General features: G+C 44.5%; 1 protein-coding gene across 1 annotated transcript in view; it reads left to right on the forward strand.

The window, feature by feature from the left end:
• Positions 1-13,893, forward strand: part of Baldspot (elongation of very long chain fatty acids protein baldspot) — a 197,900-nt gene that overhangs the window by 74,515 nt on the left and 109,492 nt on the right. The window lies entirely within an intron of this gene.

Here is a 13,893-nt window from a genome sequence, read left to right on the forward strand (position 1 = left end):
GAAGCCTCGTCGTTACCATTAACATGCATAATGGAGATACCTTAAATTATTAATGAAGAAATATGACATATCATACTGGTTTAATCATCTTTATCACCTCATATGTCACTTCATGTATTATTAGTCATTCATTAATAATTAGTCACTTCATGTATTGTGTATTTCTGTGCCTTCTCCTCGCCACTGTCCTGTATGGTACCTGTATTATAGTGAACAAAACATTGTGATCATACACCACAAATATACACAGAAATTACAATAACAATATCAAATGAACAAATCCATAATACATGTTCATTTTGGATTAGATGGAATTGTTCAGACTGCACAAACATATCAGTACTGTGGAGACACATTGTATAAATATTCTTCACTTACAAATCATACACCAAAGGATTATATATTAAGTAAAGAAAAGGAAATATATTTCCCAAAATTGTTCTGCTAATTAAGACGAGTTTTTCTCTAGCAGAAAAAAAACTTTCTCTTTATCTTTCAATCTTTCATTATTTTAGAGTAAAACTAATTTCTTCTTGTACAAATTTAACGTTTTTTAAGGGGTTTATTTTCCTCTTTCAACTTAATTGTTGGTCTACATAGAAAGCTCAGGCGTAGTGTGTTCACATGGGCAGTCTTGTTCCTATGTTGTTTTAAAGTATTTATGAAGGTAAAGGTATTCAATCAAAACACGGAGCCGGTCGGCCGAGCGGACAGCACGCGGGACTTGTGAGCCTGTGGTCCTGGGTTCGATCCCAGGCGCCGACGAGAAACAATGGGCAGAGTTTCTTTCACCCTATGCCCCTGTTACCTAGCAGTAAAATAGGTACCTGGGTGTTAGTCAGCTGTCACGGGCTGCTTCCTGGGGGTGGAGGCCTGGTCGAGGACCGGGCCGCGGGGACACTAAAAAGCCCCGAAATCATCTCAAGATAACCTCAAGATAACGGCATCGGATGAACAGTTGTAAGCCAACCTGACATCCTAAAGTCGCATTTTGACATATACTCTTCCTAAGGCCAAAAATCGTCGTACTAGAAAATGATAGCGACTTGCGAAATTGATATTCCCATTTTCTGTTTTGGGTTCTCTAGTAAGTTAGGAGAGGGCACTTAGTACGACAGTTTCTTGACGTTGGGGAACCTTATTAGGCACACACGTCAGGATATTAGGATACAGTGAAAGATCACTGTATCCAAGACTAACTGCTCGACGGGGATTTGACAATCCCACTGCTGCCACCATATATTTTTGGTTCTTAAGGTCCATTAATTATTATATTGGACTTAACGATTCTCTGTACATACAAGGTCGCCGTCCATCCACGATAACTAGAAGTGGCCTTCATATTATCACACAAATGCACTTCCAAGTTACTTCTTTTGTCCTCTTACAATTCTTATGTCTCTGGAACTCTCATGTTATAGTTCCTGGTTATCTGGGAAAATGGGAAAGCCACAACCACTCCCAGCAACCACCACCACCACCAACAACCAACCACCACATCAACCAACAAGCGCGAGTGCTTGTAACCTTATTTTAAAACATAAATTGACATACTTGATCATTGCAAATGACATTCTCAGTAATAATTGTTCCATTCTGAAGAGTCTTGATGAAGTGGCCGTCGTGACCACTTCAGGGCTCTAGGGTCGCTCTAACACCTCCGGTGCTGACAAGGAAAGTGTACCTTGTGAGTGCTGTAGAGCCCAGAGTGTCCGCTGTAGAGCCCAGAGCCTCTGACCACCCAGCCTCCAGACACCTTCACAGAGTTAGCCTCCTTCAGGCGCGTCCTCATCCTTCTGGAGTTCCCAAACACTCCAGGCCTGAGAACTATAGGGTGATTGTTTCTGCAATATTATTTTCTCATTCATTCTCACCAGCTTCTTCGTGTATATATATATAAATGTAAATGTTCGTTTGTTCAAAATCGCTAATCTCCGAAAGTTCTTCACCGATTGCTTTGAAATTTTGACACAACGTTCCATTCGCATACGAGCGTGTTTTTATATACCTACCATATAGATGTCACCTCTGTGACAGGTAAAAACATGTTTTTTTTGTAAAAACAACGCCATCTGTTGCACATAAAAGTAACACACGCTGTAATCTCCGAAAGTTCTTCACTGATTGCTTTGAAATTTTGACACAACGTTCCATTCGAATATGCGCGTGTTTTTATATACCTATTATATAGATGCCACACCTGTGACAGGGAAAAACAGCGCCATCTGTTGCACGTAAAAGCAACACACACTATACTAAATATGTTACGATTCCAATTCAATGTTTCCGATTGCATTGATAAATGGAATTTTCATAGATTTCGATTTATCTTCATTTTGATTTAATTATTTTGTGTGACATTGCGTTGGAATTTACATTTCATGAGTATAGTTTATTTTTTATTTTTTCATTGTTTTTCATTTCGTTTTTTCAACTGTTCTTCTCATTTTTCAGTGATGGGAACATCAGATCATTTGATGTTCCCATTTTTCTGATGTTCCCATCAGAAAAATAGGAATATATATATATATATATATATATATATATATATATATATATATATATATATATGTCGTACCTAGTAGCCAGAACGCACTTCTCAGCCTACTATGCAAGGCCCGATTTGCCTAATAAGCCAAGTTTTCATGAATTAATTGTTTTTCGACTACCTAACCTACCTAACCTAACCTAACCTAACTTTTTCGGCTACCTAACCTAACCTAACCTATAAAGATAGGTTAGGTTAGGTTAGGTAGGGTTGGTTAGGTTCGGTCATATATCTAAGTTAATTTTAACTCCAATAAAAAAAATTGACCTCATACATAATGAAATGGGTAGCTTTATCATTTCATAAGAAAAAAAATAGAGAAAATATATTAATTCAGGAAAACTTGTCTTATTAGGCAAATCGGGCCTTGCATAGTAGGCTGAGAAGTGCGTTCTGGCTACTAGGTACGACATATATATATATATATATATATATATATATATATATATATATATATATATATAAAGTAAATTGAGAGTAAAGTTGTTAGACATGAACACTTTCTCTTGCGTATGTTTTATGAGGTGATTTGGAACTGACTGACTCAGCTCTTCTTGCTTGAAGGATCTTTTTTTATAGTTGATATTAGGAGGATATTTGGCCGGAGACCCGCCATCATTTTAGGAACTGTTTACCTAAACAGCTGCCGGGTCTCTGGCCAATCCTAAGATGAATGATAAAAACAGATACTTTAATCGTGGCGAATTCAGCTCAATATTATTTAATGATCTGTTTAAGTTTCTAATTGTAATTACCTTGAAGAAAACCCACTCAGTCTCAGCATGGATCCGCCAGACTGTGTTTGTGGCTCGCAAATTTCACGTCATTGTGCATGAATTTATGCGAGGCAGGCGTCAGGAAATAAGTTAATGTTTATCTTCAGTAAGAAGGCTTTCGGCGGTGGTCAGCACCAGAGGATCAAGAGGAAGGTCGAAGTGCGTGTCACCTGAGGCCAAACATCACCTTGTGTTTACCTTTTGTTAATGTACGCTTGTTAATATAAACGGTGAGGAGTCCGGTGGGGAGGTGTCTGCTGGGGAGGTGTCTGCTGGGGAGGTGTCTGCTGGGGAGGTGTCTGCTGGGGAGGTGTCTGCTGGGGAGCTGTCTGCTGGGGAGGTGTCTGCTGCGGAGCTGTCTGCTGCGGAGCTGTCTGCTGCGGAGCTGTCTGCTGCGGAGCTGTCTGCTGCGGAGCTGTCTGCTGGGAAGGTGTCTGCTGGGGAGCCCGTCTTGAAGTTTATGCCCATTCAGTGTTAACAAATGCAAAGTGTTAGGTTTTGGAAGCGAGAATTACAGTGAACCTCGGGGTCAATAAAATGGATATTAGTAAAGCTGTCTGCGGATGGACCCGGAAGTAAGGATTAGTAAAACCTTATACCGGGTGCCTGGTACAACAGTGTTGTGCCGAGGTACAGGTGTGGGCACTGTACCGTGTGCCTGGTACAACAGTGTCGTGCCGCGGTACAGGTGTGGGCACTGTACCGTGTGCCTGGTACAACAGTGTTGTGCCGAGGTACAGGTGTGGGCACTGTACCGTGTGCCTGGTACAACAGTGTCGTGTCGCAGTACAGGTGTGGGCACTGTACCGGGTGCCTGGTACAACAGTGTTGTGCCGAGGTACAGGTGTGGGCACTGTACCGTGTGCCTGGTACAACAGTGTTGTGCCGAGGTACAGGTGTGGGCACTGTACCGTGTGTCTGGTACAACAGTGTCGTGTCGCAGTACAGGTGTGGGCACTGTACCGTGTGTCTGGTACAACAGTGTCGTGGCGCAGTACAGGTGTGGGCACTGTACCGTGTGTCTGGTACAACAGTGTCGTGTCGCAGTACAGGTGTGGGCACTGTACCGGGTGCCTGGTACAACAGTGTTGTGCCGAGGTACAGGTGTGGGCACTGTACCGTGTGCCTGGTACAACAGTGTCGTGCCGCGGTACAGGTGTGGGCACTGTACCGGGTGCCTGGTACAACAGTGTTGTGCCGAGGTACAGGTGTGGGCACTGTACCGTGTGCCTGGTACAACAGTGTCGTGCCGCGGTACAGGTGTGGGCACTGTACCGTGTGCCTGGTACAAGTGTCATGGCGCGGTACAGGTGTGGGCACTGTACCGTGTGCCTGGTACAACAGTGTCGTGTCGCAGTACAGGTGTGGGCACTGTACCGTGTGTCTGGTACAACAGTGTCGTGGCGCAGTACAGGTGTGGGCACTGTACCGTGTGCCTGGTACAAGTGTCGTGACGCAGTACAGGTGTGGGCACTGTACCGTGTGCCTGGTACAACAGTGTCGTGGCGCGGTACAGGTGTGGGCACTGTACCGTGTGCCTGGTACAACAGTGTCGTGGCACGGTACAGGTGTGGGCACTGTACCGTGTGCCTGGTACAACAGTGTCGTGCCGCGGTACAGGTGTGGGCACTGTACCGTGTGCCTGGTACAACAGTGTCGTGCCGCGGTACAGGTGTGGGCACTGTACCGTGTGCCTGGTACAACAGTGTCGTGGCACGGTACAGGTGTGGGCACTGTACCGTGTGCCTGGTACAACAGTGTCGTGGCACGGTACAGGTGTGGGCACTGTACCGTGTGCCTGGGACAACAGTGTCGTGCCGCGGTACAGGTGTGGGCACTGTACCGTGTGTCTGGTACAACAGTGTCGTGTCGCAGTACAGGTGTGGGCACTGTACCGTGTGCCTGGTACAACAGTGTCGTGACGCAGTACAGGTGTGGGCACTGTACCGTGTGCCTGGTACAACAGTGTCGTGCCGCGGTACAGGTGTGGGCACTGTACCGTGTGCCTGGTACAACAGTGTCGTGACGCAGTACAGGTGTGGGCACTGTACCGTGTGCCTGGTACAGGTGTGGGCACTGTACCGTGTGCCTGGTACAGGTGTGGGCACTGTACCGTGTGCCTGGTACAACAGTGTCGTGCCGCGGTACAGGTGTGGGCACTGTACCGTGTGCCTGGTACAACAGTGTCGTGACGCAGTACAGGTGTGAGCACTGTACCGTGTGTCTGGTACAGGTGTGGGCACTGTACCGTGTGCCTGGTACAACAGTGTCGTGACGCAGTACAGGTGTGAGCACTGTACCGTGTGTCTGGTACAGGTGTGGGCACTGTACCGTGTGCCTGGTACAACAGTGTCGTGACGCAGTACAGGTGTGAGCACTGTACCGTGTGTCTGGTACAGGTGTGGGCACTGTACCGTGTGCCTGGTACAACAGTGTCGTGACGCAGTACAGGTGTGGGCACTGTACCGTGTGCCTGGTACAACAGTGTCGTGACGCAGTACAGGTGTGGGCACTGTACCGTGTGCCTGGTACAGGTGTGGGCACTCTACAACTGCCACCAGGTTTATATCAATATTATGCTCAGAATCTTACAAAAAATTCCCATTTTTGTTAAATCCTTGAAAATATTTACTTATCCACTTTCCAATATTAAATATTGCCTTGATACTATTGATAAAACATTATATATATATATATATATATATATATATATATATATATATATATATATATATATATATATATATATATATTATATATATATATATATATATATATATATATATATATATATATATATATATATATATATTATATATATATATATATATATATATATATATATATATATATATATATATATATTATATATATATATATATATATATTATTAAATATGACCGAAAAAGTAAGATTAATAATTTTAACACGAATTTTCTCAATCTTTCGTACATTATGCTTCACTGTTGGAGGTAAATCAAAAATCACTTCTCCAAAATTCATTTTTATTTCTAGTCTGACGCGACACGGGCGCGTTTCGTAAAACTTATTACATTTTCAAAGACTTCACAAATACACAACTGATTAGAACTTGCGTTTCCCTGATTTTATATCTACATTTGAGTGAGGTGGGAAGGGTGATGTGGCATTACATTTGAGTGAGGTGGGAAGGATGATGTGGCATTAACACAAGACAGAACACTAGAGGATATTAATAGGGTATTAAAAGTATCAACACAAGACAGAACAGAAACAATGGGTATTGAATAGAAGTGTTTGTAGAAAGCCTATTGGTCCATATTTCTTGATGCTTCTATATTGGAGCGGAGTCTTGAGGTGGGTAGAATATAGTTGTGCAATAATTGGCTGTTGATTGCTGGTGTTGACTTCTTGATGTGTAGTGCCTCGCAAACGTCAAGCCGCCTGCTATCGCTGTATCTATCGATGATTTCTGTGTTGTTTACTAGGATTTCTCTGGCGATGGTTTGGTTATGGGAAGAGATTATATGTTCCTTAATGGAGCCCTGTTGTTTATGCATCGTTAAACGCCTAGAAAGAGATGTTGTTGTCTTGCCTATATACTGGGTTTTTTGGAGCTTACAGTCCCCAAGTGGGCATTTGAAGGCATAGACGACGTTAGTCTCTTTTAAAGCGTTCTGTTTCGTGTCTGGAGAGTTTCTCATGAGTAGGCTGGCCGTTTTTCTGGTTTTATAGTAAATCGTCAGTTGTATCCTCTGATTTTTGTCTGTAGGGATAACGTTTCTATTAACAATATCTTTCAGGACCCTTTCCTCTGTTTTATGAGCTGTGGAAAAGAAGTTCCTGTAAAATAGTCTAATAGGGGGTATAGGTGTTGTGTTAGTTGTCTCTTCGGAGGTTGCATGGCTTTTCACTTTCCTTCTTATGATGTCTTCGATGAAACCATTGGAGAAGCCGTTATTGACTAGAACCTGCCTTACCCTACAGAGTTCTTCGTCGACTTGCTTCCATTCTGAGCTGTGGCTGAGAGCACGGTCGACGTATGCGTTAACAACACTCCTCTTGTACCTGTCAGGGCAGTCGCTGTTGGCATTTAGGCACATTCCTATGTTTGTTTCCTTTGTGTAGACTGCAGTGTGGAAACCTCCGCCCTTTTCCATGACTGTTACATCTAGAAAAGGCAGCTTCCCATCCTTTTCCGTCTCGTAAGTGAAACGCAGCACGGAACTCTGCTCAAATGCCTCCTTCAGCTCCTGCAGATGTCTGACATCAGGTACCTGTGTAAAAATGTCGTCAACATACCTGCAGTATATGGCCGGTTTCAAGTTCATGTCGACTAAGACTTTTTGCTCGATGGTACCCATGTAGAAGTTTGCAAACAGGACACCTAGGGGAGAACCCATGGCGACCCCATCTACTTGCTTATACATGTGCCCATCCGGGCTCAAGAAGGGTGCCTCTTTAGTACAAGCTTGGAGTAGTTTCCTCAGAATACTTTCTGGCATGTCAAGAGGAGTACAGGCTGGATCACGATACACTCTGTCGGCTATCATTCCGATTGTCTCGTCCACAGGTACGTTGGTAAACAGCGATTCTACGTCCAACGAGGCTCTTATCCCTGTGGCCCGTGCGCCCCGCAGTAAGTCCACAAATTCCTTTGGAGACTTCAGGCTGAAGGCGCAAGGAACATAAGGAGTCAGCAGGCCGTTGAGTCGCTTCGCCAATCTGTACGTGGGTGTGTACCTGTACCTCCGAAGAGACAACTAACACAACACCTATACCCCCTATTAGACTATTTTACAGGAACTTCTTTTCCACAGCTCATAAAACAGAGGAAAGGGTCCTGAAAGATATTGTTAATAGAAACGTTATCCCTACAGACAAAAATCAGAGGATACAACTGACGATTTACTATAAAACCAGAAAAACGGCCAGCCTACTCATGAGAAACTCTCCAGACACGAAACAGAACGCTTTAAAAGAGACTAACGTCGTCTATGCCTTCAAATGCCCACTTGGGGACTGTAAGCTCCAAAAAACCCAGTATATAGGCAAGACAACAACATCTCTTTCTAGGCGTTTAACGATGCATAAACAACAGGGCTCCATTAAGGAACATATAATCTCTTCCCATAACCAAACCATCGCCAGAGAAATCCTAGTAAACAACACAGAAATCATCGATAGATACAGCGATAGCAGGCGGCTTGACGTTTGCGAGGCACTACACATCAAGAAGTCAACACCAGCAATCAACAGCCAATTATTGCACAACTATATTCTACCCACCTCAAGACTCCGCTCCAATATAGAAGCATCAAGAAATATGGACCAATAGGCTTTCTACAAACACTTCTATTCAATACCCATTGTTTCTGTTCTGTCTTGTGTTGATACTTTTAATACCCTATTAATATCCTCTAGTGTTCTGTCTTGTGTTAATGCCACATCATCCTTCCCACCTCACTCAAATGTAATGCCACATCACCCTTCCCACCTCACTCAAATGTAGATATAAAATCAGGGAAACGCAAGTTCTAATCAGTTGTGTATTTGTGAAGTCTTTGAAAATGTAATAAGTTTTACGAAACGCGCCCGTGTCGCGTCAGACTAGAAATAAAAATGAATTTTGGAGAAGTGATTTTTGATTTACCTCCAACAGTGAAGCATAATGTACGAAAGATTGAGAAAATTCGTGTTAAAATTATTAATCTTACTTTTTCGGTCATATTTAATAATATATGTCTACAGGAAAGACTGCTACCAAAATATACTAATATATATATATATATATATATATTATATATATATATATATATATATATATATATATATATTGAAATATCTATAAAATAGAATATCTGTCTACCTGTCTGTCTAAAGCAAGGAGGGGGGGGGGCGAAACGCTTTTGGCTAGCGTCATCCAGCTTTACAACTTGAAACATGGAGGGTATGGGAGTGTCCTAGGCCAGTCGTGGTCGGCCCAAGTACCAAGCTTTAAGAAATATCGACATCTATAGCGACCCCTTCCCCTTCCCCCCTTCGATGTACTGTACGGCATGTTTAGTTGTGTGTGTGTGTATGTGTGCTCACCTAGTTGTACTCACCTAGTTGTGCTTGTGTGTGTATGTGTGTGTGTGTGTGTGTGTGTGTGTGTGTGTGTGTGTGTGTGTGTGTGTGTGTGTGTGTGTGTACTCACCACTTGTGTGTGTGTATGTGTGTACTCACCTAGTTATGCTCGCAGGGGTTGAGCTTTGGCTCTTTAGTCCCGCCTCTCAACTGTCAGTCAACTGATGTAAAGATTCCTGAGCCTATTGGGCTCTATCATCTACATTTGAAACTGTGTATGGAGTCAGCCTCCACCACATCACTGCCTAATACATTCCATCTGTTAACTACTCTGACACTGAAAAAGTTATTTCTAACGTCCCTGTGGCTCATGTGGGTACTCAGTCTCCACCTGTGTCCCCTTGTTCGCGTCCCACTCATGCTGTGTGTGGGTACTCACCTAGTTGTGCTTGTGGGGGTTGAGCTCTGTTCTTTCGCCCCGCCTCTCAACTGTCAATCAATCAAAGTACTATTTTTTTCACACACACACACACACACACACACACCCAGGAAGCAGCCGGTAACAGCTGTCTAACTCCCAGGTACCTATTCACTGCTAGCTAACAAGGGCATCAGGGTGAGAGAAACTCTGCCCATTTTGTTTCTGCCATCAGCGGGGATCGAACCGCGTTTCTGCCATCAGCGGGATTTGCAGTCTCCGTGGTGTAGTGGTAAAACACTCGCCTGGCGTTCCGCGAGCGCTATGTCATGGGTTCGTATCCTGGCCGGGGAGGATTTACTGGGCGCAATTCCTTAACTGTAGCCTCTGTTTAACGCAACAGTAAAATGTGTACTTGGATGAAAAAACGATTCTTCGCGGCAGGGGATCGTATTCCAGGGACCATAGGATTAAGGACTTGCCCGAAACGCTACGCGTACTAGTGGCTGTACAAGAATGTAACAACTCTTGTATATATCTCAAAAAAAAAAAACCTGGACCCTAGGATTACGAGACAGCGTGCTGTCCACTCAGCCACCGGCCCCTCCTATCATATAAATACAAGTTTATGGCGACAAACGACGCGAGTTTTCACACACCAGAAAGCCCGACGTTAGAAAAGCAGATTTTAAGACACTAATGCAATTGCAAGGTTGCAGCATGACGACCCCAGGGAGGAAGAGCAAAGCTGTGTGTGTGTTGATGAGCGGGTTGAGAGGCTACAATATATTGTGCTTGACAGTGATTGTATTGAATTGTAGTGAAATTGTTTCCAATTGCCTAGAAAATGTTATGGTATGTCGTTGAGTTTTGCCTGATTGTTTGTCTTCATAACTGTAATAATGTCCTTCACCTGACATGTCTTACGTTATACATGTCAAGGTCTCAGCGGATCATCTTGTTGCGGGCTCACCATAGCCCGTGCTACATAGACACTTCGTGCTGAGTAGCTAAATCTAAAACAACAACAAACAGGATCATTTTGGAAGTTACAGCCCCGCTCCTGTGCCAGGTAAGCCAACTACGGGCTCACCATAGACCGTGCTACTTGGAACTGTTTGTTCCCAGTAGCTGAATCTAAAACAACGTCATCGTCACTTTGGTGTTGTGTCAAGGTATCTCCACACTCGTCCCTCACTTTATACACCTGAAGACCAGAGACCAGCCACACCTGAAGACCAAAGACCAGACACACCTGAAGACCAGAGTTATGCCTTTATTGTGTGGGTTACACCACCTCAGAGGTAGGACCAACTTGTGAAATTTGGAAACTAATATCATTTCCTTTAAATGCTTAACCACCCTGTTAATGTGCCTTGTTTGGGTTGGACCCGGCCCCCTAACTGCTGCAAGGCTGCAGCTGACTTGTTCTTCCACTTTCAATTATGCAACAACTCACTTCTAGTATTATTCATTGATTCTCACTAAATCATGCCTCTTGAACCTTCTCAGCCACTGTGTTACAAGAGTAGCCAGAGTTTGCTGCACTCCTCGGTGTCCCCGGATACATATGACATGTATCGGATACATATACATATGTCATATGTATCCGACGTTATTTTTAAGAGGACGGGTTGCATGTGATGTTAACTACACCAGTGGTCATATCACCGCTCTTCTCTTCTCCGCTGTTGACAGTTTGGCCTTTTAACCTGTCCTACTTATACCGTCTAAGTTCTGTCACTAATCTTCTTACAAATCTCCAATATATTTATATTTTATACTACACAAAGTGCAGATTTTAAGCTATGCTGCATATTCCAGGAACGGTCTGACATAGGTTGTCTAAATTGCCTTTAGAGGGGTCATTATTTATATTATTAAATGACGTTCAGTTGTCAAATGATGCTGTTCCTTCTGGAAACTTTTCTTATTAAGACTACTCAATAGCTCGATCCTCTCACACAGTTCCATGGTTTCGAGTGATTCCCCTTGTTGACTTCCCCTTATGGTGTGGACACCTACTGGTCTCCATCACCCTTGCCCAGCTTCATTACCTTACACTTGCTGGGGTTGAATTCTAAACGCCATGTCTGTAAATATTTACTGTATGATGGAGCGGGGTTTACGGTGACGGGTGTGTGTGATGGAGCCAGAGACCAGCCACACCTGAAGACCAGAGACTAGCCACACCTGAAGACCAGAGACCAGCCACACCTGAAGACCAGAGACCAACCACACCTGAAGGCCAGTGATTACTCACGCCAATAAAAAAAAAAACATGACAATCAAGCTCCTTCCGCAAAAAAAAGTCCTTCGTCAAACAGCAAAAATTTAAAAACAAAAAAAAAATATCAGAAAAACGAACAATGTAAAAAAAATAACAAATAAAAGGTTCAGAATCTGAATAGTTTTTTTAACTCGCAGTGGAAGGGAGTGTGAAATGGCGCCGAGGTTAGTCCACGTGTTGTAGGACTGAGAAGGAGTTGTAGGGCTGAGAAGGAATTTTAATTGTCTATAGTGGCTGTTTCCCGCGCTAGGCTCCCGCCCGCCTGCTGCTGGGCGCTGAGGCCACCACAACGCTCAAAGGAAATGATAGTGACCACATAGTGAAAGTTTATCCTCGGGACGCCTCAGATTAGGTAAAATTGGAATACTTTTTGTCAATAATGATAATAATATTAATGGGTTTCCTAGTGGTGGCTTTGTACTCGGCTAGTTGTGCTTGCAGGGTGTTGAGCTTTCGGCTCTTTGGTCCCGTCTCTCAACCGCCAATCTACTGGTGTATAGATTCCTAAGCCTATTGGGCTCTTATCATATCTACATTTGAAACTGTGTATGGAGTCAGCCTCCACCACATTACTTCCTAGTGTATTCCATTCACTAACTACTCTGACACTGAAAAAGTTTTTTCTAACGTCCCTGTGGCTCATTTGGGCACTCAGCTTCCACCTGTGCCCCCTTGTGTATGTACCACCACGCACAAGACAGGGAGGGACAGGGAGGCTAGTTTTCCATGGTTCAGAAATCACAGGGCTCATGCTAAAGAAATGGAACACTTTTAGTCTGTCTGCTATCCTTTGATCGGAACAGGGATTGAGTAACCCATTAGCAGAGACGATACACGCAGGTGCCAAGGACAGATGACACGTAGTGGTGTCATGGACAAGCTACTAATGATGATGCCAGAGACATGTGACACACGTGTTGGTACCATTGACATATGACACATGTTGGTACCATTGACAGATGACACATGATGGTGTCAAAGGCAGATGGGACATGATAAGTGTCATGATTACGTAAATGGCATGACACAATGGTGTCAATGACATGTTAGTGCCGATGACAGATGACGCATAGTGGTGCCAATGAAAGATGACACATGCAGGTGTCATGGCCCCAGGTGACACATACCGCAGCCAAGGACAAACGACACAGCCATACACAACTTCCTATGGTGACAAGGGTGCACGCCCTTGAGGAGGAGAGGCTGTCATGCCTCGGAAAGGGGGTGTGGCAGCCTAGTCATTCTCATTTCCTGGATCACGCAAAACGTGTATCAAGTAACCGGTAGATCAAAAAGAGAATGTATGGACCTGGTCCTAAAGCATCGTCCAGCCACTAACACAGGCTACAAACAGGTATACTAAGCCGTGACTGTGCGGGGGACAGGTGGACAGGTGTGGGAAGATACAGTCAGCAAGAGAGCACAGGTGTGGGTCACACAGGGTAACACTACATCCACTCGGTCGTTCACCGCACACTTGACCTTTAGAAAACTAGTCGACCCCATGAGACCCCAGCCACTGCTGTCCCCTCCCCGACACACCCCACCCCTGGCCCCCACACATCCCACCCCTGGCCCCCCACACATCCCACCCCTGGCCCCCCACACATCCCACCCCTGGCCCCCCACACATCCCTCCCCTGGCCCCCACACATCCCACCCCTGGCCCCCCATACATCCCACCCCTGGCCCCCACACACCCTACCCCTGGCCCCATACACCCCACCCCTGGCCCCCACACACCCCACCCAAGGCCCCCCCCCCACACCCTATCCAGGACTCTGACCAAAGTGTGTGTTATATAAAATGCAAG

This window comes from Procambarus clarkii, chromosome 17, assembly GCF_040958095.1.
Source record: "Procambarus clarkii isolate CNS0578487 chromosome 17, FALCON_Pclarkii_2.0, whole genome shotgun sequence".
Classification (NCBI taxonomy): domain Eukaryota; kingdom Metazoa; phylum Arthropoda; class Malacostraca; order Decapoda; family Cambaridae; genus Procambarus; species Procambarus clarkii.